Here is a 27,873-nt window from a genome sequence, read left to right as displayed (position 1 = left end):
GTGCTCAACATCACTAATTATCAGGGACCTGCAAATCAAAATCACAGTGATATATCACCTCTCACCTGTCAGAATGTCTATCACCAAAAAGACAAGAGATAACTAGTGTTGGCGAAAATGTGGAGAAAAGGGAACCCTTGTACACTGTTGACAGGAATGTAAATTGGTACAGCCATTATGGAAAACAGTATGGAAGATCCTCAAAAAATTAAAAATAGAACTAACAGTTGATACAATAATCCCACTTCTGGGTATATATTCAAAGAAAATGAAAACAGGAAATTGAAGAGTTATCTGCACTCCATATTTACTGCAGCATTATTTACAATAGCCAAGATATGGACACACCTAAATGTCCTTCTATAAGTGAATGGATAAAGAAGATGTGATATATATACAATGGAATACTATTCCACCACTTAAAAAAAAAATGAAACATTTGTGACAACATAGATGGACCTCAAGGCTATTATGCTAAGTGAACTAAGTCAGAGAAAGATAAATTCTGCATGGCATCACTTATATGTGGAATCTAAAACAAAACAAAGCAAGTCAAACTCATAGAAACAGAGAGTATAAAAGTGGTTGCCAGGGGCTGGGGAATGGGAAAAACAGGGTGAGGTTGGTACAATGGTACTGACTTTCAGCTATAATGTAAAAAAAGGTCTGAGGATCTACTGTAGAACATGGTGACTATAATTGAAATTTGCTAAGAGAGCAGAACTTAAATGTTGTCACACATATCATAAAGAAAATTCATCTAATGATGGATGTGTTCATTAACTAGAGAGTGGGCTGGGGGAATCCTTTCACAATGTATATCAAATCATCATAAGGTACACTTTAAATATCTTATAACTTTATATGTAATTATAACTCAAGATAGCTAAAATAATAAACAAACACAAACAAACAAAATAAATTGGGGGATAAAAGAGTCAGCATAAAAATGACCCACATTTCCTAAAAGCATTAATTCCTTCCAAGATCTGAGCCAGGAATACCAACTATGTAAAACCAGAACAAATGATCATATTTTTTATATACTACCCTCAATACCTAAAATTGTGCTCAAACTCTTATATTTGCTTGAGATTGAGGATTCCTTATCTTAAGTGAAACTAACCACTAAGCTAGATTTTAGGCTGTCTTCATTTTGAACTGACATATATTTTTCTTTACCCCAAATTAGCTGTACATCCAGCTAATTGCATCAATAAGTGACTAATTGGTAGGTAGCTATGTGAGTAATTACCTGATTTGCACAGGTAAGTGATGTTTATTTCAAGTGTACTTCTCATGCCAAGTTTTAGAAATTTGGCTCAAAAGTTCAGAAAGACAAACTGAATCAAAGCCATATCATGCCTTGTTTATAACCATAAACAATAGAGCATAAATAAATTATTGATTGTGATATGCTATCTGAAGTAATCTAAAGATCTCAAAATGTCTTCAGATTGTACTTTCCAGGTATTTATAAAAAAGAAAAACAAAAGCCAAATGTCGGGGCTTCCCTGGTGGCGCAGTGGTTGAGAATCCACCTGCCAATGCAGGGGACACGGGTTCCATCACTGGTCCAGGAAGATCCCACATGCCACGGAGCAACTAAGCCCGTGCGCGACAACTACTGAGCCTGCGTGACGCAACTACTGAAGCCCGCATGCCTAGAGCCCGTGCTCCACAACGAGAAGCCCACGCACCTCAACGAAGAGTAGCCCCTGCTCGCCGCAACTAGAGAAAGCCTGTGCGCAGCAGCGAACACCAAACACAGCCAAAAAATAAAATAAATAAATTTATTAAAAAAAAAAAAAGCCAAATGTCATGTTTTTCTAAATACCAAAAGCTTAGGAAGTACTTTGTCAGGTCATTTAACCAACAAAGACAAGTGGCAATAATCTCTCCATGAAATTACAGAAGCCTGTATAATCATTTGAAGATTTGAATGAAAGAAAAAGAACATTCTATCCTGGCAATATTACTGCATTCACACAACAGTGATCTCCCTCAGCATCTAAATACTGGGCAAATTTTAAAAATGGAGATTTGACTTAACTCTTAATCTTTTTTAGCAGGGCATTTAATTTCAAATGGTTGCAATGGTGAATTTCAGAAGTGTTTCAATTATGTAACTCATCCTCTTTCTTCCCAATTTACTATCCTCCCCTTTATTTATCATTTCCCACAAAATAGGAAAAAAAAGCACAAAGCTGTGTTTTCACAATATACTTAATTACAAATTCTTCTCTTTCAAAAATACATCCCAGTAGTTTCTCTTTCACAGTATCATTACTGAAGATTTATTTCCAATTACTATATGTTAAATGTCAGACATTTAAGTGAAAAATGCTTTCCATGTAATAAGTGGCCTTGAAGTCATTTTAAAATTTTCAATATGTGTATATGAGCAGGTCCCTAATAAATTAGAAGATATGTATATAGAAAGATTCTTTACTATAGATGCATTGTTTTCTTTCATGAAAAAAAAATTAGAAAAATTCAATAGGGCTTAAAAATACATAATATATGTGACTATAAATTTGGAAGGTATAATATTGAACATATGGCCACAGAGATGTGAAACTTTCTAAACTAGGAAACATAATATCTACCTGCAATGAACAACACAGAACAGAGAATTCAAATATAACAGCATCCTTTATATTCTCTCTGTTAGATAAATCATAATAAATATGAGCATTTACACATAATTCAAAGCATATGCTCCTAAAATTTGTTTCTAGAATATTGTAAAAAATGCATTTTACATTTCATGTAGTAAGCTTTAATTTGTTATTTTTCTACTATAAGATTAAAAATATCTTTTATTCCACTTTTTGGGCTTTCTTTTAGAAGAGAAACTTAGTGGCTTCTAGTTACTCTAAAAACTTGCAGGTGTGTCAGGTTTTCCAACTCCTATCAATGTAAAAAATATCAAGTGGCTTTAATAATATAACTCATAAACAGGGGCTCCATGAAATTTTTCAAATCAGAATAATCTAATTCAATTATCATTATAAGGTAGATACTGCTAACCACTTGAAAATGGATTCTGGTATAGCACCATTCACTTGGAACAATTATTTTCTCTAGAAATAGAAGGGATATAAGACAATATGACATGTGAGATTAGGTGACAGCCTGCAGTGTGCACTGCTGTGGAAAGGATTTAGGATCTGTGATCGGAAAGGGAAAATTATATTCAAAGGGCCCATGGAGAACCTTTGGGTACTGTATCAGCTATATGGGGATCATTAGGAATTAAGAGATCACACACTGGTTTTGTAAAAAAAGAAATCATTTCTTTTCTCTTTGCCCTGTTTACTAGATTTAGATAATCACAAAAGGCAAAAATTGGAAGTAGATCAAAAATTAAAAAAAAAAAAAACAACTAAGACAATTGAATAGAATTCAAAACAAGTGTACATAATTTAGCTAGCCATGACAAGGGAAAATTTCTTCTCAAAGACGAATGAATGCCCATGTTCATAATATTGCCAACCCTGGGTCTAGCCAAAAATCCATCACAAATGGCTGTATTATAAACCTACACACCTAGGAAGCAGCAACAAGGATGGCAAGAGCCCAACAGAGGCTACCTAGTGCCTGTCCACATGCAGCTGCCCTTCTGACAAAGCCCTGTTCTCAGTGCTGTTATAAATAGATGAGTAATTAAATTCTCCACCACAAATAAATCTGAAAATGAATCAAGGATCACACTAAATCTGGGGCTCACTTATCTGTATTGCCCATAGTCCCTAATTATAGTCCCCATTGAATGAATGAATGATTTCTCTATGTGAGTGAATCCAGACAATGTCTTTGATATTGGCTGACCTTGGAAATTTACCATTAGGTTAGAAAGTTTAACTGTCTTTTTATACTTCACTGCAGAATCACTATCGCAGCTTCTAGGTAGGAAGGCTTTTTTTGCAAACAAGAAGAAAAATGACTGGCAGTGTGGGGTCATGCACAGGCTTCACTGACATGGAGATGTAGGGGAGACATCAGAAACAGAAGGCCTATGGGTACCGAATGCAGCTCTTCCATTGTTTTCTGCAGCTTCACCCTTGAGAGAATCTGCTTCCTTGAGTATAAAATGGGAAGAAAATTACTGCCTGCTCTATCTACTTTACAGGGAACTGGAAGTTTAAATAAGATGCTCTTGAAATGTTTTGTAGACCATAAAACATTAGTCAAATAAAAGTTATTATTACTGTATTACACAGCATAAGAAATACAGTACTAGATTTGGTCTGACCCTAATTCGTAAATTCTATTTAGAATTTATTATGATAGATCTATTTATAGATGATTAAAAATTCACTTGAAAACTAATTTTTAACGAACCTCTACGCCATCAAAATGTGTAATACACACAATTCCTGCTCCCAACTTTTGTATGCTCCTCTTTCCAAGAGTTAACAAAAAACTTTAAGGAGGTTACATAAGCATCTTTATAACTGCATGTTTACCAATTAATAAGGCAGCACACAATGTTCAAGTCAATCTGGGTGGGAAATGAGAATTTCATCTCTTACAAATCATGAGAAGAATTTGAACAGGCAAATTAATTTGCATCTGGAGCTTTCATGTAAATTGTAAAAAGGATACATGATCTTTTTTTCTCCTATCTAAAAACAAGTACATTTAAAACATCTGAATCATTATAGATAAACTGACTGAGTGCAAATTGACAACACAGCATTGAGTGCAGCCATTATAAAATAATGCAAATAGTAGACTAATCCCAGCTGCCAAATACACAAGTAATTTTGGTAGCATAAATGCAAAACAGATTTTCTAGTTAATTCTAAATTTCTTGAGAAACAAATCTTATATTTCCTACTATCAAAAGAAAAAAATAGGGCTTCCCTGGTGGCGCAGTGGTTGAGAGTTCGCCTGCCGATGCTGGGGACGCGGGTTCGTGCCACTGTCTGGGAAGATCCCACATGCCGTGGAGTGGCTGGGCCCGTGAGCCATGGCCGCTGAGCCTGTGCGTCCGGAGCCTGTGCTCCGCAGCGAGAGAGGCCACAACAGGGAGAGGCCCGCGTACCGAAAAAAAAAAAAATGTTTGCTGGCATAATTATTTGCACACACATATTTTTCTAAAATCTGTTATAAATTATAGACATAGGCATTGTTATAGATAAAGAACACAGTCTGGATAATGCCCAGTAGAGAACAGCAATTAATCTCGCTGTAAAATGTTGTTTGAATTCCTTTCTTTAAACTAAGTGAGGCAGCAGTATGAAAAAAGTATCTGCTTTTTCATGATCCAAATGAAAATAAGTGTTAAAACCCATCCTAGACAGACCAAATATTCATCCACATTACAAGACCATTAAGCCATTCAACAATATGAAAATGTCTCTGTCTCAGTCCATTCAGGCTGCTATAACGAAATGCCATAGACTGGGGGGCTTAGAAACAACAGAAATTTCTCACAGTTCTGGAGGCTAGGAATTTCAAGATCAGATTCAGCGTCTGGTAAGGACCTGTTTTGTAGTTCATAGACAACATCTTCTCTTTGTATCTTCACATGGTGGAAGAGACGAGCTAGATCTCTAGGGTCTCTTTCATAAAAGCCCTAATCCCAAGCATCAGGGCTCTACCCTCATGACCTAGTCACCACCCAAAGGCCCCACCTCCTAGTACCATTACCTTGGGGGTTAGGATTTCAATGTATGAATTTTAGGGGACACACATGCAGTCTATAGCAATCTATAGTTTAAGCAGGGACTGGATGAGCATGAAGCTGTTGCTCCTGGACAGGCTTCCTAATGCTGCTAAGCAGCTGATGAAAGCATGGCAAAAGGTCACCCCAAAGGAAAGCCTAAGGCAACAATGGGCAAGGGGGAATTGCCTTCTGAGCCTGAGGCTCCTCATTTTTCAGGTACTCATCCTGTGCCCAGATGCTACCCTCAAGTGTTCCTGCTGCATGTACTTCATTCACTCTATCGAAATTGACCCTTGGCATATCTGATGGCTTCTTATGCCAAGGGTACAGCCAACAGATAAGGGAGGAGAAGGAAAGGTCATTGAGTATCTACTATATCCCTAGCTCTTTACCAGTTTTAGATGTTATTATTCCATCAATTAACCTGAAGGTAATTAATGAAGGTGAGAAGATGCTGGTACAAGGATCTAAACAGATTTACTCCACTGTCTTTCACTAAACCATGCTGCCTCCTTGAAAAAAATAAAATACATTACACCCCGGGGAGATTTGTGTTTCATCAAGAGGGTAAGAAAAGATTCTAAAATGTGAAACTGGGTCTCTGTGGTTGTCTCTTTTTGAGGACTGAAAGGAGCCAGGACAGGGATGCTGGCTGGTCCCCGCTGTGAGTTGTTGAGGTCTTGAGGCAAGTGAAGGTGCCTGCTCACAGACCTTGCTTCCTGCAGCTACAAGGGACAACGGTAGTAACTTTTCAGGTTAGTATGTGCATTTTCCCCTCCTTTGCTAATTTTAAAGAAGTTTGAATTTCTGAAAAAAAAGTTAAAATCAATTACTCTACTGGCTCCTTCTGCATTTTGCTAAGAATTCACCATTCATTCCTTTGCTCATCGATTCACTGAGTACCATCACGTACCAGGTATTCTGCCAGTTCTGAGGTTTTCACTGGATACTAGAGGTCCGTCTGTCCCTAGACATGTTATCTCTGCTTTCACCTCAGGCTAACCTTGAGGAAAAAAATAGCATCTCTTTTTGTTCCCTCAAACTATGTTCTAGCAGCAAAAATCAATGGTGAACAATGGAGACTATTTTGTAGAAAAGTCAGAGGAGAAGGTGAGCATTTTACATGCCATAGGCTCCCACTTCCAAAATGCTCCTGAGTCATGTCTATTTGCCAAAGTCTCTCCAGCTAAGCATCTAACCAGACTACCCTGCAGCATGACCACCCCTCAGTGATACCCCAGCCTTGTTCACTGGCTGCCTAGGCCATGGAATCCCTGCCTTTGGTCTCTCCGCCCTCATCTGCCCAAAATCTTTTAGCTATTCTTATGCAGAACAAAGGTGCTTTGCTTAACTTCTCTGGACTTGAGTACTTCTATCCAAACACTTCGCAAGCAAAGTGATCTCCAAGTGTTGGAACTTCCCCTCCTTAACAAAGACAGTTGATCAGAAGTGACAACAATAGCTACACAATTCTGTTGCCTTCAAGAAGTTTAGAGACTAATGAACAAAGACAGATATATAGAGATAATTATTTTGTGAAAAATGCTAAAACAGAAATAGATTGGCCATACTATAGGGACACCGAGAAGAGAACTCTTTTTTTCTGCCTAAGGGTATCAGGAAATACAAAAGAAAGTCAGGAATCTTGAAAAATGGGAGATAGGAGTTTTCCAAGTAAGCAAGGTCGAGAAGTGGGCTCTAAGAAGAAAGACGAACACGGACAAAGGCCAGGAGACACGAGGGGTCAGGGCATGTCTGAGAACAAATAGCTCTCTGTGGCTGGCTGTGAGATCAGGAATCAGAGCAAGTCGAACACTGCAGTACCACTGTATTTCAAAATTCACCTACTTCTCTGCTCTCATGCACTGGCTTCTCCCTCAGTGCAAAGCAGTGCTCTGTCTTTCCATGACAGAAGACAGTGTTGGCTGCATATATTTGAGTGCAAAAGAATAGGATTAATTTAATAGTTTCATCTTAATTCTGCTCTGAGGTTTCTCAATTTAACTAAATAACTTTAATGTTCTTTGGCACCAGGCTTCTGACAAAATTCCTTAAAAAGCCATTATAAAAATAGTGATTTTGCTGGAGTGTACATAGTAAAAATCATTATTCCAGTAGATGGAGCAGAGGTGACATCAGAATAGCTGATCGTTGCCTGGCCCAGAATACATAGCAGAAGACCAGACACTCAGCAGAGCCACGAAATGGAAAAAGCACATTTGAGAGCAAAGACTGAACATTACTGACTACTGCTTGGCTAACCACCTAATTTGGACTTAGAGAATTTCACATCCTATTCACACTGAAGGAGAAAACAACCTTAGGCAAATACCAAAATGATTCTTTAAAGAAACATTCATATTTTAGAACAAGAAAGCTGTAATTTTGATTTGTCTAAAAGTCTCACTGCAGTGCTTCACAATCATTCTACATAACACAGACCAGGCTAAAATCCTTAGTATAGCCTCTAAATGCACGACTGCTTCAATCTCCTGCTGATGGAAATGTGTGTGTTTCTTCCCTCCTAGACAGTTTGTGAATCGTGCGATTGCCTGATATGAAATTATTAAGGAATAGATCAATAAACACAGCAAGCTACAGGATTAAAACCTCAGCCTACACAATGGAACTATGAACAAAGTTACTGCTTAGAAATTGCGACAGCAGAATGATGGTCGTGCAGACTCGTATTTGGGACCATACTGGCAAGTGGAATTACAGACATTAAAAGATATTTTGATTAGAACTATTCTAACTATTATATATCAGGCAAATGTCTTATATCAGATGAGGATTATTAAAGTCAAGGATAAACTATTCGCTTTGCCATTTTATAAAATAAGTATTGTAAGAAAATAATTTCTGATAGTCATTGGAAACAGGAAATATGTCCTGTTTCTTGCAAGACTTACCATTTGCCTTGCTCTCTCTGTTAAATTATCTGCCAGTATGCAGAACTGGACTATTCAGAGGCAGACTATATATGTGTTTAGGACACAAGCAAAGCAGAGGCAGCTCAAAATTTGTTTTAAAGAAGGTATCTGGCATTTCACAAAAATGTAACAAAAATGTGTAACAAACTAAGAAAAACAAAAGTGCATTGAATCTTAACTTGACCAGATTTTTGACCAAATGGAGAAGCTCATTAGCCACATACTCAAAAAATCTTGATCCAATGGTTAAGGGTATAAATTCATTTAAACGTTAGCTCTGCCACAGTGTAGCTCTGCCACAGTTATATAAATTTGGAAGAGGCACCTACCCTTTCTTACTCTCAGTTTCCTTGTTGCAAAATAAGGAAAATAAAACTTCTCACAAAAGATGGTAGTAAGGACTAAGTGATGTAAAACATGAAAAGCATCCTTAGCTGCCATTATTAATGAGAGTGTCACTTCCCTTGAGTGGAACAGGATTGAAAAATTTTAAACCACAGTTATAGGTATTAATCACAAGGCAAACTCTTCTAATGATACTCATATTCTAACCCAACCCACACTGAACCACTGTTAAGCAAGCAATTCAAAATCCCCAATGGTAAAAATACAGTTCTGTAATGTTGCATATGTGGAAATATGCTGTCCTTATTTCATACTTTGCCAATCTTCATTCACACAGGAATCATGAATTTCCAAGAATTTAAGCCTATTAAGTAATCATTTCTGAATTGGAAATTTAATAAAATATTTTCATTTTACAAACTCACATTTTTTTACTATACCTCTGCATATCCTTCTTGATATGCCTTTTAAAAATAGTTAGCACAGGGAGATCAGCTCAGTGCTTTGCGATGACCTAGAGGGGTGGGATAGGGAGGATGGGAGGGAGGCTTCAGAGGGAGGGGATATGGGGACATGTGTATGCCTGTGGCTGATTCACTTTAGTGTACAACAGAAACTAACACAGTATTGTGAAGCAGTTATACTCCAATAAAGATCTATTTTAAAAAAGATATGTATCTTTAAAGAAAATACAAAAACAATCCCATTTTCCAAATATATCCAACCTCCCATATTAATCACTACCATGGTAAAAATGATTATCTTTTTACTACTTTGAAAAAGACACAATAGCTAGCAGAGGCTTCTATAAATGAAGTGGCATGTCATTGTCTTAGTCGTCTCAGACTGCCATACAAAATGCCACAAACTGGGTGGCTTTAACAACAGAAATTGATTCCTCACAGTTTTGGAGACTAGAAGTCTAAGAACAAGGTGCCAGCAGGGCCTGTGCCTGGTGAGCGTGCTTTCCTTGGGTTGCAGACAACCACATTCTTGCTGTGTCCTCACATGGCCTTCCTTTGATTTGTGGTGCATGCAGGTGGAGAGAGGAAGAAGGAGAAAGAAAGAAAGCTCTCTGGTGTCTCTTTTAAGTCACTAATCCCATCATGAGGGTCCCACCCTCACTGTTTCATCTAACCCTAATGATCTTCCAAAGTCCCCCCCCTCTCCAAACTCCAAATGCCATCACATTGGGAGTTAAGGCTTCAACTTACAATTTGGGGGTCAGGGGGGGACACAATTCAATCCATAGCAGTCACTTTGCTAGAACAGACAAAGGATGACCAATGGCTAGAAGAGGGGAAATGTAAACAACTCTAAACTTTCATACACACACACACATACACCTTTCAAGTTTGCCTTCCTAGCACTCCTAATGACCATAGGTTGCATAGCTATTTAGTCCTTCAGAGTACTCCTACTTAATATAAAAAGCATGAACTTAGGATACAATACTTGTCTCTTGCCCCATAAATCAAAAGAATTAAAGTATAAATCTAAAAGTTCAAAACGAATTTAAAGATGATAAACGGGAAGGAAATTTTTAAAAATCGCACTGGAATTTAAACTTCCCCACTAATTTTAGAATAAAATCCTAAGGGAAAAAAGGAGATCAACAACATAGTAAATTTGTTAGAAAATTATTAGAAATACATACAAACACAAAAACACACATACAGATAGATACATAAATGTTAATTATACATCACAAGTCTTATATGCATGGAAAAGCTAACATCAGAGTACACACAAAGAAATCTGCAAAAAGGCTTTCCATAATCTGGCTCAGTTTAATCTACAGTAGTATCCCATTCAAATTTTTTGCTCTAGCAAAACATGCCATACTGTTTTATGCCTCTACATTTTTTTATGGAGCTACATATGGACTGCATAACTCCTACTTCTCCTGCAAAATGTAGTTTTTAAAAGATAAACACATTACTTAGGGGGTAATTATTATTCTTAAGTATTTTATCCATAAGAAAATCACTAATAATGTATTGAAAATTGATTTCGAGTTAGAAATGTCAAATTATATTGAAGCAAAACAGAGCAAGTTAACAAAGGAAAAAGTAATAAATAAGAAAGCTAAAAGCATAGTAGAATTAATAAATAAATTCAGAAGCTTACTATTTGAAAAGAAGAAAATCACTAGTAAGCCAAATTTTTTTTAAAAAGTAATAAGGTAGAAATATACAAAATGAATAAAAGATAACCACAGTCAGAATAAACTTAAAACAATCATAATTCTGCTAAACACCATGCAAGTAAATTTGAAAATCTAACTAAAGTGGATAATTTTCTAAGACAACATAATTTGCCAAAATTGACCTCAGAAGAGACAGAAAATCTAAAGACTGATTTACATAGAAGAAATGGAGAAATCTGTCAATAGATAAATCCAAAAGCAGCAGTCTTCGATAGTTTCATGGGGAAATTTTTAAAATCTTTAAGATCAAAAATTTCAAGGCTTCTACAATCTCTCCAGAATATAGGGTAATGAAGAAAACATCCTGATCCAACAAAGATTGCATGTACACACACAGGAACCAAGTCAATGTCACTTATGAATATCAAAGGAAAAATCCTAAATTCAGTATTATTAGCAAATAAAATCTGGGTGTACACAAAAATAACATTACGTCATGACCAAGTGAGGTTTATTCCAAGAATTTAAGAATTTTCAATATTAGGAAGTCTATTAATAACTTTTTATAGCAAATTAATAGATTGCAGAAAAACATTTTATTCTCTTTGTATAAAAGACTGAAAAGCGATTTGTCAAAATTCAAATAACCATTTTGGATTAAAATACTCGATAAAATAAAACTGATGATAATTTACTTTATATGATACAATATATCTAGCTTAGCCCAAAAGCCACTGTCATGTTTAGTAGGACAACACTAGAAGCATTACCAACAAAATCAAAAACAAGGAAAAGCTCTCAGTCATCAGTATTACTTAACACTGTACTGGAAATATAAGCCAAAAAATTAAATTTAAAAAAATTATAAATAAATATTTTGGAAAGGAAGAGGTAAAACTATTACTAACTGCAGACAACATAAAAATATAATTGCATACATAGAATATCCAAGAGAGTCACCCGGCTTCTGGCATACACAGTTGACTGCAATCAAACATACTTGGGGGAAAAAAGGTTTTGAGAGAGTTGCATCTGCTAAGAGACTGTGACTAGATGAGACATGTAAAAGGCCACTAAGCTTCCAACTTCCTGTTGGGGGAAGCAGGCTAAGAAAGCTGCTCAGTCACCAGTAAGTGAATACTTTCCAACACCTTCTTTATGTAACAAAGGAGGATAATGAAAATGAACGTCCTTTCGGAAAGTAAAGCCAAAACTTCAAAATCCATGGAACACAAAAACTGGGGAGTTATACCCAAAGAGCAGAAACAGGACTTAACTTCAACTTAATTCAAGGTACTTTTCTTAATCTTCTAGGTAGTAGGCTGGCAAATATTTACCCAGGTGCATTTTAGAATTGCTAAGAACCTCTGACTGCTATATGATGCCCATTCTTTTCATTTTCAAATGACAGTGATTTTTACCAAGGAAGACAGAATAAAAAACGGTATCTGTCTTTGCATATATATTCATACAGATGCATACGAAACTGATCACAGTAATGACTGCTTTAGCCAGGGTGGAAACTGGAAAGACTGAGAACAAGGTGGAAAGGAGACAAACTTTTCTCTGTACATCGTTTTTTTTTTTTTTTTGTACATCTTTTAATATATATAATTTTTGGAACTGCGGGAAGGCATTGATATTCATAAAATAAAATGAAACATACTTTAAAATATGTCTTAGGACTTAGTGAATTACTGAAAAGGGGATTAAGAGATGTAATGCAACGATTCCTATGCTTCTGGTTTGATCAATTTAGTGCAATACACCAAGAGAGAAAATATATTGTCATCATATCTATGGGAAAGCAGACTAATTTTTAAATTTTTTTTTTTTTTTTTTTTTTTTCAGTACGCGGGCCTCTCACCGTTGTGGCCTCTCCCGTTGCGGAGCACAGGCTCCGGACGCGCAGGCTCAGCGGCCATGGCTCACGGGCCCAGCCGCTCCGCAGCATGTGGGATCTTCCCGGACCGGGGCACGAGCCCGTGTCCCCTGCACCGGCAGGCGGACTCCCAACCACTGCGCCACCAGGGAAGCCCTAATTTTTAGATATGTTGAATACCAATCACATCCAAAGCTATTCACTGGTCTTAGAGTGACCAATGATTCAGGTTTGCCCGACACTATTTAGGTTTCAGCATTAAAATTCCCACATCCTGGGAAACCCCTCCTCAGGCTGCAAAATATCCTGATTTTCAGAAATGGGTACAGAAGGTTAGAGGGAAAGCACAAAATACGTACAGCAGCCAAAAAATTTGAGCCTAAAAGTAGTACTCTATTTAACTTCAAATGGATATGGCATAGATGATTCACTTTCAGTAGTTACTGTCACTATTTTTTTTCTGACCACTGACGTTGTCAACTGATTTGTAGTTCATAATAATGAAATATCCATTGTTGCACGACTATGAGTGATGTTACCTACGTTTGCAAACTAAATGTATTGTAATTGTGAGCATTAACAGTCAACTTTCACTTTGCCTGTGGATTAACTATGTACTTTGTATTAAGGTAAAGCTAGTTTAATTTTAACATTGTACATATTGTGACCACATTTTCCAAGACTTCAGATAATGAAATGCGAATTATTATAATGCCAGTGTCAGCATAATCCAGACAACTGTATTATTTTATTAACGGATAGGAAGACACATACAACTGGATTAGGGAGGAAAGTAACTAAGACAGTGCATTCTATACAAAAGGCAGAAAGGAATTGGGGATTGGGCATAGTGGAAAAGGAGATGTGAAAGCACATAAGGAGTCTAAATTTTGCAGATTCTAGATTAAGCAAGCGAGTAAATCAATTAAACTTTTTTTTATCTCCCCCCAAAATACCAATGCTCAGTCAAAAATAGCTACTGTATTTTTCTGTGGGCACACCACAAGAATAAACACACATCTTACATTCACTTGATTATTCTGTCAACATGAATAAAGATACATTTCCTGATTCAGAGGTTGCAGCCATGTAGGCAAACAAAAGGAGAAAATTTGACAATTGATGTGTTGGCCTGTTGCAGCATAGACCTGATTTAGTCAGGCCTTATTAACAATCATGCTTTTTACAGCCCTGTATATCAAGTGATGCACTGAATCATATCAACAATGAAAAAAATTTTCCTCTAGCTCTTAGGTGATTTGATTTGGAAAAATGGAGTTTTAAATCATCTTCTTGAGGTTTATAAGAATATCATAAAACCACAGAGAAGATAAAGAATGGTAATACCTTGTCCAAATAAAAACTAGACTTTGCCCACTGTATTAGTTTTCTATTGCTGTCATGACAAATTACCACAAGCTTAATGGCATAAAACAACACAAATTTACTATCTTAAAGTCCTGGAGGTCAGGATTCTGAAATGACTCTCACTGGGTTAAAATCAAGGCATCAGGTCTAAAAATCAAGGTATTACCATGGTTTTACCTTTCGAAACGCTTTAGGGGAGAATCTGTTTTCTTGATTTTTCCTGCTTCTAGAGGCCACCTCCATTCTTTGTCTGGTGGCTCCCTCACATCTTCAAAGCAACCAATGGCTGGTTGAATCTGTACATCACACCACTCTGACACTGACCCTTCTGCCTCCCTCTTCCACATTTAAAGGTCCTGTGATTACACTGGGCCCACCTGGATATTCAAGGATAGTCTTCCTAACTTAAACATAGTTGATTAGCAAACTTAATTCTATCTGCTACCTTAATCTGATTTTGTTTTGTAACATAACATATTCAACAGATTTCAGGGATTAGGACGTGAACATCTTAATGAGGCCATTATTCTGCCTACCACACTCAGCTATCTACATTATTTGGCAGACAGTGTGAATGTAAATCTTGACAAATCCCAATCAGCCTATAAACTTCTGACCAAAGAAAACGCAAAGATATCACCAGCTAAGTATCTTGCATACCTTACACACATACACTACTGCTAAAAGGGGGTGTGTTTTACCTACCTGTGAAATTGAATTTTTCATAATGAAAGTTTTTTGATCATTTTTCAGTTTCCTTAATGTGCAGTAGTTAATGAGATTTTGGACTTTACAGAAATGGAGAAATGTATCCTCCTTAGACATGAGCCTACAAATGGCTATCATTGTAACTGGCCACACACAAAGTGTTAAAATGTTATCCTGCCATAAATTCATTTCCAAAGTATGGGACAAGAATAATGATCTTTTCTAATTTGGAAATATATTGAAGATGAGAATGAAGAGAGGGAAAAATAAATAATAAAACAAAAGAGACATTTATGGACTGTTTCTTTAAATCTGTCTGATGAACTCTGAGTGGCCATAAGGAATCTAGTGAAAAATGAACTGACTGCATATAAGTTGTTTGATATTCAGGCTGAGACAAACACTCACAGACCACTTCAAAACTCCAAAAAATATCAACAGAAAAGGAAAGCCAAGTTTAACGAGGACTTTTTCATTTTTTAACTAAAACTGTAATTTATTTGGAATCCATTTTTGTAAGTTCAAATTATCTCTGTACTTTAAAACCATTATCCCTGAGAAAGAGAGGTTTAACTTATAGTGCAATACAAAGTGCTCTAAAGTTTTTTGAAATGATGGCTATTTTCCACAGGGTTAGACTACACGGTAAATTTACAGAAGCAAAAGACCTGGCTGACAAACAGCTTGTCCACCAAAACAAGCCTGTAGATACAGAGTGGATACATAGATCTGGAACCTATTTCTAGCACGTTTAAACACTTGCTGCTGCCACGAGTTAAAATCTTAAGTAATTAAATGATTCTGTTGAGAGGATATTTAGCTTGGTGCTATCACAATGGCCTGATACCAGGATTAGTACAAAGAGGGCTTGACAAGAGCAGAGCTTCAAATCAAAACCAGTTTTACATGTGACTATATTCAGTTTTACCAATACTACTTACAAGAAGAATGATGACCTAAAACCTGCAGGCAGTTCAGAGAAGCATTATCAGAAAAGGAAAGAGAAAGAGTAAAAATCTCCTACTGTGTTATGAGACAGAAAGAAACATGCCATTGTTATTTTGTATTAAATGTAGGTAATTTGTGCTTACTTAGTCGGCTTGCTTTTAAATTCTCCTGTTATAATCTCAAATTTATTTATCTTAAAGATTCACAGTAATATAGCTTATAAAATTTAAATATCCAGTAAAAGTTCAAAAAATAAAATAAACTGCTATATCACAGGATAGAATGAAACATTATAAAAATATTGTTTTTATACATACTATTTGTTTAATTAGTCCTGTTTATTACTGCTAATTGCCATTTTAACTATTCTGCAATTTTGTTTACTAGGAATTATGTAAGAGAAAAGTAAATAATAAGTAATATTATATAATTTCAAATAAATGCCTTCTTTCATATGTTAAAGTAATAACATGCATGCATATAATTACATTATGTGATGTTATATTATGTTATGTTATATTTGTTTTTTTGGACTGGCATGGTATGACAAGATGGCTCTCTAAAAATCCGATCACTCTAATATTTGAATCTGAAGCCAAAGAGATTGATCTGGACTGGAAATAAGTATTTGGGAGTTAAAAAATATCACTCCCACCCTGTGCTACTTTTTACATGCTCACAGTAAAATATCACACTACATTGTAATTATTTGTATCCCCACAAAACAGCAAACACTGTGAGGGAAAGTACTATAGCATAATTACCCTTGTTCCTCTAGTGCCCAATAAAGTATCTGGCATATAAAAGTTTCAGCATAAATATTTGTATGAAATTGTCTTTGAAAAGTTTTTTGGTTTTGGGGGGGTTTTTTGTTTGTTTTTTTTTGCAGCACACGGGCCTCTCACTGCTGTGGCCTCTCCCGTCGCGGAGCACAGGCTCCGGATGCGTAAGCTCAGCGGCCATGGCTCACGGGCCCAGGCGCTCCGCGACATGTGGGATCTTTCCGGACCGGGGCACGAACCCGTGTCCCCTGCATCGGCAGGCGGACTCTCAACCACTGCGCCACCAGGGAGGGCCCTCTTTGAAAAGTTTTAAAGAACATTTTTTAAAATATTAACATGTTACCTCTGGAGAAAATATTTTATATGTAAAAGAGCAAAAGAATAAGAGAATGAGTTCTGCAGTAGTACTAACAACTTTTTACTTAAAAGGTGAATACTCAGCTTGGAAAAAAAATCAATTTTAGAAATAGTTCTCTTGGAAAGACAAATATAAAAAGATGTTTCAAGGACAAGAAAGCACTTCATATATACACAGGTATGAAATTCATACCATGTAAGTTAACGAGACACTTGTCAAATTTGCAAGGAAATGTTACAGATGTATTTCAGATATATAAGGAAATGAAGCTACTTGTGTGAAGATAATTTTCAGTATCAAGTAGTAAATGAATTGCTGCCGAACTGATTAATATGGTTAAAAGTTGGTATCTTTGGGCTTCGCTGGTGGCGCAGTGGTTGAGAGTCCGCCTGCCGATGCAGGGGACGCGGGTTCATGACCCGGTCCGGGAAGATCCCACATGCCGCAGAGCGGCTGGGCCCGTGAGCCATGGCCGCTGAGCCTGCGCGTCTGGAGCCTGTGCTCTGCAATGGGAGAGGCCAAGTCAGTGAGAGGCCCGTGTACCGCAAAAAAAAAAAAAAAAAAAAAAGTTGTTATCTTTGAAATTTATATGAAAAAGTATATGTAAAAAGCTTCAGAAAACTTATGAGATCAGGCAAGAGATATGTAACGATTTATCTGTATAAAGCTAAAGTTAATGAGTTGGGGCTTTTCCTCTTTAAAAAAATATCACTTAGCTCTTAATGACTGACCTTCATTCCCTATATGAATGCTGTTCTTTCATTTCCTTAGAATAGAAAGGAAATTATTTCAAAATTGTCTTCTGAGAGAAATACAACATTCTTAAAGAAAAAGTTTAAAAATTAATATCATTTTAGCTTTCAAGGACAAATTCTAAAAATACAAAAATTACCATTTCTACTGTAAATGGTACAATGAAATTCAAATATTTATTATGGTTAAATTACTTTATGCATTTTATATTAGGTAAGTGTATGATATAGCTCAAAACAAAAAAATATTTCAATGAATTTATTAAAATGTACTTTAAAGGCAATAGGCTATAAGTCTTCTCCTAACAAAGCTAATCTCATGCTAAGTAGATTAACTAAAAGAAAACATTGTTTAGATGAAATTACATTGGGGGTGTGGGAATACTTATGGACAGATTATAAAAAGTTCCTCAAGACTTTTGCCATCGGTGCTCTTCCTTATCTATCCCTCGCATGGAACTTAGAATATCAGGCAAGGGTCTATTTCAATCAGTTGGGTTAGAAATGCAGAGCCCCTGAGTGTTATAAGCTATTTATGATACTAGGCTTTATTTTTCCAATGAAATGCTATTAGATCATTTAACTGCCCTATTTTTTTTTTTATTAGTCTTGTACCCTAAGGAAAGGCTGCCTCTTAAAGAAAATAAAATAGTCAATTCCAGAACAAATCACATTTATTAAACAGTTTAGTGAGAACCTCAAGAAAAATAAAAATTGGGATAATTGCATCTGCTTCAGTTTAAAGAGACCCAGGAAGGGGTGGTAAACCTCAGGCAGCATAAAATGGCTTTAACTGACTCCAGCATCCAGCCGCTCACTAATACGTGATTTCTAATTACTTCTGTAGTTTGTCACTGTTCAGCACAATCAAATCTAATTGACCAGAAAATTTTAGTTAGATTGTACTCAACTATGGATAAATTTTTACTGTTATTATTCTGGTTTCTTTGTGAACATCTCAACTTTACTGCATCATTAAACCTTAAATTAGATTTTGATAATAAGAATATTTCATAAAATTTTTCAAACAACTGCAATATTCACACAGGAGCTACGGTACTCTTAAATCCACTGTCATGTTTTTTAAAAACATTTAACTTAATTCACACCCATTCTTTCTGGGTTATTAAAAACAATGGCACTTTGATTTTAATTAAACAATTTGAAGGCCACGACTAACAAATGTCAAACGCTAAAGGTGAACTCATGTCATAACATGAGTTATAGCATGTTCCCTTTCATAGCATGAAGGGAATTCTAGTCTGAGGGTTCTTAGTTTCAGAATCACTGATGAGGTGTACATACAAGAAAGGTAGCAATTAACTACCTCAATTTAGAAGCTTGCATTACTTTATTTTCACGTTGAGAATCAGTGACCTAGCAATAGATTAGACATTTCTGTCATCAATTCTCTAAAATCTAGAAAAATAGAAAAATAGTATAGAAATGATTGAGTTTGTTGTCTAAATGTCTACTTTGTCCGTAGACTCTGTGTGTAACTAAAGCATCGAAGATAAACATATATGAATTTATTCCTTGAATAGTATAAAGAGAATGCTTGCTCACACTGGTAATTTTTTTTAAATGCCTCTATAAAACAAGACAATAAGATAACGTCATTAGAAGCCTCCTCAAGTATGTTTGAAAAAAGAGCTGATACTTTTTGTTAATGTCAGATGTAATGGGTCAGTGAAGGAACAGATCTAACCAGTTCTGATCAGTTTGAGCATTAACATTCAAGTACTTCAGTTTTGACTTGCTTATCAAAGAAACGTACAGAAAATACGTTACATGACAACATGGCTGGACTATAACATCTAATGTGAAAGTGTAACCTAGCAGGACCCTATGGGGCCTTCTGGGGACAGACTCCTCTCCCATATCCTCTACTATAGCTCCTCTCTGAAGTAACCAGATGACAGTATCTCATGCATATTTCCTGAGTTTTTCAGATAACCATCACCAAATGGAAGGAATTAACTACTTGATGATTAAGAAAACATAGCTCCCAGATCTTCTGGCTCCTAAGGTTTGATCATCATCAACCAATCAGAGAATTGTGCAAGAGCTGATCACATACTCTGCGACCCACTCCCACCCCCACCTGGTCTTTAAAAATGCTTTGATGAAACCCTTCCAGGAGTTTGGGGGTTTTTTTAAGCATCAACCGCCCATTCTCCTTTCATGGCCCTGCAATAAACCTTTCTCTGCCTCAAGTTCCAGTGTTTCAGTTTGTTTGGCCTCACCGTGCATCAGGCACATGAACTTGCATTGGGTATCACAAGCCTCTTAAAACATTATTTCAAAGTTATATATCTTAGGGCAGTAACAGTTTCTATTAACACGTGAAAAAATTATCTGAAAGCTCTAGCATACCTCACACAATACAGCCATTCTCAAATTGATCATATGTGAAGTACCTTGCATACTTCTATAAATGCACATGGTCATGAAATTAAAAACTATACAAGTAACAAAGAAAGAAGCAGCTATTGAGAGGGCCCAACTAAAGGCATAAGAATCCCAGATCCTTCTAATTCTCCCTTTATCGCTGGGATAACACACATGGTTCCCCACAGTCATGAGTTCAATTTTCTTGTAGACATAAATTCTGATTTGAATTGTGCCAAAAAGAATAGATAAGACTCCCAGAGTATCTTGACTTGTCCCACTTCCCATCTTCGACTAGGCTTGTAACCTAATTACCATTTGCATCTGATAAAATGTACTTATTTTCTTACCTAAAATACGGGTTTAAAAGGCAGTAAAATGGGATAAAAATAAATAAATATATGTCATGGCTGTAAAAAGGAAAAAAATTTTTTAAAAAGCAAAACTGATGGAGCTAGAAAATCACGTTAGAAAATATACTTATTTCAACTACAACTATCATTTTTCCGAATAAACTATTTGTTTTAAAATATTAATCAAAAGACACTAGAACTTTTAAGTACTTCTTAAAAAATCATAAAACTAGTCCCAAACAGGTGGTATGACTCTCCTTTACTTGTTCACATGATTTTTTTAGTGCGAATACTCATTAAGAAAGAAGTTGCTAACTGGTAATTTATAGAATAGGTTTTATTCTTTGATTATGGTACTAGATTCAAAGTTCTAACTCTAGGTCACTTAAAGAAAAAAAAACCCTCAGAGTAAAATATTAAACTGATGAATTATTTAAGTACTTTATGGTCAAAAAATCACCTTTCCCTCCAATTCTAATGTACAGTTCAAAGGGAGATTCAAACCAAAAACTATTTAATTTTATTTTACTTATTTATTTTTAATTACTTAAAAAGGAACACACACAGAGCTCAACAGATGCTAGGCAATATTGTGTTTTGCATAGTAAAAATATTTTACAAACATATATTGAGTTGGAAATGACCTTAGAATTTATTCAATCCAATAGCCAAGTCCAATCCTCCTCCTGCTTCCCCCTTCCTCACCCCGCACAATTTACTTCTTTGTCCAGCTTTAAAATACTTGAACCTGAATGGCTTTAGAAGGTGCACAGCCTCTTTCCCCACAGCCTCACTGTTCCCTATTGTCTCACACCCAGCCACTCCATACACTTCATATATTATGTGTCTGACCTTCAAAGCTCAAGAATTTGCCACCCTTTCCTTGTTTAATCTAGCCCCTTCATTTCAAAACCGAGGGAAAACTCAGATGTGATTAAGTGATTCATCCAAGTTCCTCAGATATGATTAAGTGATTCATCCAAGTACCTAAAGTATGTTGGTGGTCATGCTGGATCTGCTCACATTTCCTAGCACTTGGTTCTGTGCTGTATTGTAGCCTTTGCATCATACGTGCCCTGTAAAGTTTTATACATAGTAAGCCTGAACCAGCATTTAAACATTGATTGCAGCTAGTGCTTTACAGAAAAAAGTATTTCAATCATATACTGGCATCATCTGCTCAAAATAGGAGTGTTTCCAGGAAGAACTATGAACTATCTTTAAAACATGTCTTTTAACTCTAATGCCTACATGGAAGTTCACAGTCTATGTGTGGCCATATATAGACAGATGTTCCAAAAGGTCATTGGACCTGTATAAACTTGGAATAAATAAGAAAAGCAAAGCCTTGCTGTATCATGGCACAAACTGCATTGTTGTTATCATTTTAAAATAAAATAGTGGGTCAACTTAAACTTAAAAAAAAAAATAGAGAAAGAGAGACTAATTTGATTACTTACAATAAAATTACAATTGTATAAAAAGCAATTGATACCACAAAGGCAACGAAACTGTACCAATTTCAACAGTCACACAGAAATTAAATCTAGGTAATGCTTTCCAAAAAAAAACTGGGCTCAATTCCATGAAATAAAAGATGAACAGAAATTGGAATAATACGATTTTGCCACAGAATGATACACTCTTCTCTTTTTTCAAAATTAACAGTTATTGGCACATTATAGAGGTATGCCAAATCACCTTATTAAAAGTTGATTCAACAGTAAAAGTCTTACATTCTAATTAAAGCAATTAGATCTTACTTCATTCGAATGATCCTAGTGCAACCAGAGGGTCTTTGCAGGTTACAGGACTCTGACAAGCTGAATCCAGGGCTCTTCATCCAGGTGCCTAACAGTTAAAGCTCATTTCCTGTTCATAAATCAAAAAACAGAGGTGATCAATTTAAATTGGGAGAGTTGTATTAGATAATTTATCAGTTGGCTCCTGAATTTTATTCTTTAGTTAATGCTTTTTAGAAGTTACATTATCATTTCTTTTTAGTGTAAGTAGCTTAAAATTCTTCATCCTTTTTTGGAAGTCAAGAATGTATAAAATGTAGACATTTTTTTAAAGCACAGTATTTTATTTCAAGGACAAATATATATATACAAACACACTAATACTTTCCTCTCTTGATCTCATTTTCACGTGTGTACACCTTAATTTAGCTAGCCTAAGTGGGACACTTACCTTGTGCCATGCACTACTAAACACTGCAAAAGATAAAGCAGAAAACACATAACTGACACAGTGACTTGTGCTTTTTGGAACAAAGGATTAACCAAAGGAAGAAATATATAGTAGAAAGAACACATCTAGGACTGAAAGCCTGGTTCTTCTGTTGAATATCTGTGTGACCTGGGTAATTTCTGTTATTCTTTAAATATCAATTTAAATTTAGGATGAAAATAGGTAACTTGAACTATTGTGAGAATTGGAGACATTGTATATAATAACGTGCTTAGCATATTTCCTAACATGTACTAGTTCCTCAATAATTGACATTATGTAGTATTTTAGGACATTGGCAGTCCTTCCCTATTATTTTATATCTTCTAATGCCAAAATTGGTTATTCTACATTTTATATTTATGGACAGCGATATTAGGTAATAATGCCGAAATTATAGAACCACTTATTTTTTTACTTTCCCTCTTTAATTTTATATTTTTACCATAGCATTGAGATATCTGAAAGTTACATTATGTTTTTATCTTCTTTTTAAAATTATTCACCCCCAGTAAGCTATTATTTTCTTCAATCAAGGTCAACTTGCAGCACTGCATAAGCTTGTGACTAGGGAAAAAAATCTTGCCCCTCCATTAGGTTAATTTTCTCTTTGCTCTCCTAATCATTTCCACCTCATTTGAAAATTTCAAATCTCCCTGAAGCTATATTTAACAGGAAATAATGTGTCATAAAGTACTCAACTACCAAAATACAGAGTAAAATAATACTTCTGCATTTTTTCTTAAATTCCTTCTGCTTTCAGAGAAAAATTACTTAAGGTATATCCCACAGATTCATACAATGTGGAAGCCCCATCCAACTCCCCTTTCTTTTCTCATAAATTTCAGAGCTTCTTGATAAGATAATATAAATCATTTAATGCAAAAATGATAAGCTTTCTGGACCCATCTATTATCAAATAAAGTCCTTGGTGCAAGACTAGTGACATATACATCATCAGTACATACACATATACACACATACTCACACATACAGGTCAGGACATTTTAGAATACTCATTTGTGGGGAATAAAAGGGTTGTCAAATGTGGAAGACTGAAGGTCACTACTCAATTCTCAACTTTTATTTAAAGGGACCTCATGGGCAAGGGTGTGCAAGAAATCAATCACTGTCTTAGGACCAATGTGGGCTTTGGTTATCCCTCGACATTGAAAATGAAGAAGAAGCCATAATAAAAATGGTAGAGGCATGCTCACAAAAAGTCAAGCTACAAATCAAAGGAAATCCAAGTCACATGGAACTTTCCTTCTAACCCTCTGTCAGCATCTAACTAGATAAAATGGCATACTGCCATCTGCATCCTTGCATTTAATTAAAAATTAAACTGTATAGAATGGGTTAGATAGCTGAAAAGTCATGTGTCATCCTGTCTAAAATAATGCCTTCAGTCAATCCCCCTTGCTTTTTCTAGCCCCAAATTCAGTATTATGTTTACTATGAAATGAACTCTAGTTTCATCTACTGAAATGCATTATTCAAGATGTGATTTTCTCACATTCTTAGGGAAACTTGCCTGAATTAGTTCCTTGTGGACCTTACAAATTTTACTTAAAGTCAGAATACTGGAATGAGAAGGAAGCTTGAAGATTCCCTCACTCAAGTACTCACACAAACACCTACCATCAGCTCCCACTAGACATTTTATTTGATAATAGACTCCATCCTGACCCTATATCCAATGTTTTGGGAATAAAATCTCAGAAATAAAAAGCCCCACTTATATTTGGAGAATTGTTCTCTATACAGTCTATTTTTTAATGGTATACATTTGTATCAGAAAGACAAAATGGTACAACTCTGGAAATTGTCTTTAGTTCTGATGATGGCTTGATGAAAACATATTAATACACTAATTTTGGATTTTCTTAGTCACACTATATAAAAACAAATTAAAAACAAATAAAAGAGCCACCCAACACACACTATTTTCCAATCTAGCAAAGTTTCTGTGGAATTAATATAATATCATTAACAACCATTCTTTTATACAGTTATCATTTTACTAGTTTATGGAGGATGGCTTTTCCTAAAACAGCTTTCTTCAAGCCACTCTACTGATCAAGAACTACCAAAAATTCCCTGGCGTCAATCACATTAATTTCACTTTCAGTTTAACATCCATTGAAAGCTCACCATGAGCCAAGCATATACTCTTCAAATACTGTATATGAATTTGGGATTTTTAAATAACTTGAGCCACATCTGAGATTCTTGAAGGCACGGACTATGCCTTGGTTAGCTGTGCCCCCAGGACCTATCACTTTGCCAATATATAGAGTGTGCACTATAAGTGTTAGTTAAATGGCATCTGTGACTCTCAACATTTCTAATCCTTTCCACATCACAGATCTCCTCACAGCCCGTTGGAAGAATGCACTGAGTATTCACTCCACGTCTTTTCTCATGCTGACCTTCCTTTCTAAGACATTTATTTTGCTCTCTTTTGCCTAGTTTCTACTCATTCTCCAAGATTCACCTATATCATGAAATCTATTCTAGTCTAGGCATTTAATGTCTCTCTAATATTTTTCAAGATTATACCACACTGAACTCTAATATTTTGAAGAAGAGTTGGAAAATCAGATTTATACTTTTTATATATCCCACACAGCTCCTAGCTCAAAGTTTGGCACATAGTTGCTAACTAGTACAGAGGATACAGATGATTTGTGAGCTGGGAAAGATACAAGTCCCTTGTTAATGAATTAGATCAGGGATTGGCAAACTATCGGCCAGGAGCCAAATATATCCTGCTATCTGTTTTTATAAATAAAATTTTATTGGAACACAGCCACATGCATTCATCTATGCATTGTCTATGGCTGCTTTCCTGCTATAACAGCAGAACGGAGTAGTTGTGACAGAGACTGTCTGGCCCATAAGCCTATAATATTTATTATCTGGTCCGTCACAGAATAAGTGTGCCAATCAGTATATTAGCTCAGTAGTTCTCCAGTGTGGGCCCAAGATCTGGGCCATTCACAGCCTTAAGTACTGTGGTTATACAACACTCTATAAGCCAGTTCTTAAAGGGTGGTCCCTGAACTGGCAGTACCGGCATCATCACGGAACTTTCTAGAAATGCAAAATCTCAGGCCCCATCCCAGACTACAGATCAGAAACTCTGGAGATGGGGGCCAGTAATCTGTGTTTTTACTCCCCCTTCAAGTGATTCGAATGCACACTAAAATTTGAGGACTGCTAGGTTAGATAAAGAAAGGAGCATTTATTAACACCTGGCCATAATGACGTGGCCTGGCTATGGCAGATCCTGTTTCTCCAGCTGCTACTAGTGTATACAGAGATTTTAAGTGATTTAAAGACATCAATTAGGTTTCATCTGCCCTGAAATGAAACACCTTGGGTTTACTCTGAAAGAACACTAGGGAACAGGATTACCTTGATGTGGGAATTGCTACAGCACTTTCAGTAAATGCTAATACAGCCACCAGCTGTATATCCAAAGGAAAGACAATATACCAAGTGCCAAAGTATAAAATCTATCCCAAAATAGATTGAAATATCAAAGCAATATAGCAGATAAGCTCCAGGTTTTATAGGTCTGCCAGTCAAGACAAACCTTTGCACAGTGATTCTCAGCAGGGATACAGGAGAAGCTGTAATACCTACAGCTCAGTTTGAAACTCTGCTAATCAAGGATTTGTTCCAACATGCATATCCCCAGTGCTAAATCTCCAATGTGGCCAGATAGCACTTTCCATGATAGTGTGTGGTTAGAAATAAGAAATAATCACTACCAAGCCTTGTGGAAGGTAGTAACTAGCTAGCATTCCCTCTAGGAAAAAAAAATATATATAATTGCATTATATAATATATACAATTTTCATGAACTAATATTTGTTTAAATTTACAGTAAATCCCCCTTCTTCATTGTTTCTCTCTAAAATACAGATTAGCACCAGCAGCTATGGCTATGATATGACAGGGTTATAATCTATAAAAAATAATGGCAAAATATTGATGAGATAAGCATGATAAAGTTACTTTTTTCTGGAAAGACCTTGCCTCGGTGTATTATATTTAATGCTGAAAGCCCAGCAGCTATATCAGGAAACAACAATAAAATTATTTAACCTATTGAAGAGTCTACACAGAGGTTAAAAGAAACATATGTCAATCAATAAAAATAAACTATTGATTGACAGCCTCTAGAAAGTTCACATTATTTCCTAGTCATAAAAAATCATTATGTTTCCATGCAACAGTATAACAATTATTCCTCTTTTGAAAAATGGCACATAGATGCTATATGCCTAAAATCTGTGTAAACATTTTGTTCAATATCTATTTAAGAGTGTTTTTATTTTGACACATATCTGTAGAAAATAGGAAAAGCATTCCAATCTTCTGTGCAATAGAAAATTGGGAAATATGAGCCTGGATTTCACACCTATGAATTTAGTAAATGATTGATGACAGTTCTGATGATCCGTTAGAATTCTGATTCAAAGACTTAAATTCACATTTAAATCAAGGATTAACAAATACATGATTTGGTACTCTTATGTTTAACTCAGCCCAAATTCAGAAAAGAAGAATATACAATTTATCCCTCTATATAGGAACTACCAGCCCATGTAAAGACTAAAACTATGCTTCATTCAGAAAGAACTCACAGTGGGGAGACATAATACCTACCTAGAAGGACAGTGAGTGGCAACCAGCATGAAACAAGGCGGTGGCAGTGTAGGTCACAGGAAGTAATTAGGAGTAATGCTCTAAAATTTTAAGGAGTGAAAAATTAGGCTAAATGTTAGAAACCTTTCACAGAAAGTCCGTTAGCCTCTAGAATCAACCTCCAGCTGAAGCTTCTTCAATTACGTCATTTAAAATTAGACAAGAGCCCATTTTGCCAAAATACCATAGGGAATTATTCATAGGGAATGACTAGTAAGATGTATTAAATGAACTATTTTTTTTTCTTTTACTCTTAAGTTAGATCTTTTGCATATC

At 35.8% G+C, this 27,873-nt stretch overlaps 1 protein-coding gene across 1 annotated transcript in view; it reads right to left on the bottom strand.

Annotated features, from left to right (window-relative positions):
• Nucleotides 1-27,599, bottom strand: part of NAALADL2 (N-acetylated alpha-linked acidic dipeptidase like 2) — a 1,193,283-nt gene extending 1,165,684 nt beyond the window's left edge. Inside the window, exons 1-2 of the mRNA XM_032631175.1 lie at nt 27,559-27,599; nt 22,410-22,518 (exon numbers count right to left, since the gene is read on the bottom strand). The gene's annotated coding sequence lies outside the window, so the exon portion shown is untranslated. The remainder of the gene's footprint in view (nt 1-22,409; nt 22,519-27,558) is intronic.
• Between the last annotated feature and the right edge of the window lie 274 nt (nt 27,600-27,873).

The sequence above is a fragment of the Phocoena sinus genome, chromosome 4 (assembly GCF_008692025.1).
Source record: "Phocoena sinus isolate mPhoSin1 chromosome 4, mPhoSin1.pri, whole genome shotgun sequence".
NCBI classification, from domain to species: Eukaryota; Metazoa; Chordata; class Mammalia; order Artiodactyla; family Phocoenidae; genus Phocoena; species Phocoena sinus.
This window is presented reverse-complemented; position numbering and strand designations above follow the sequence as displayed.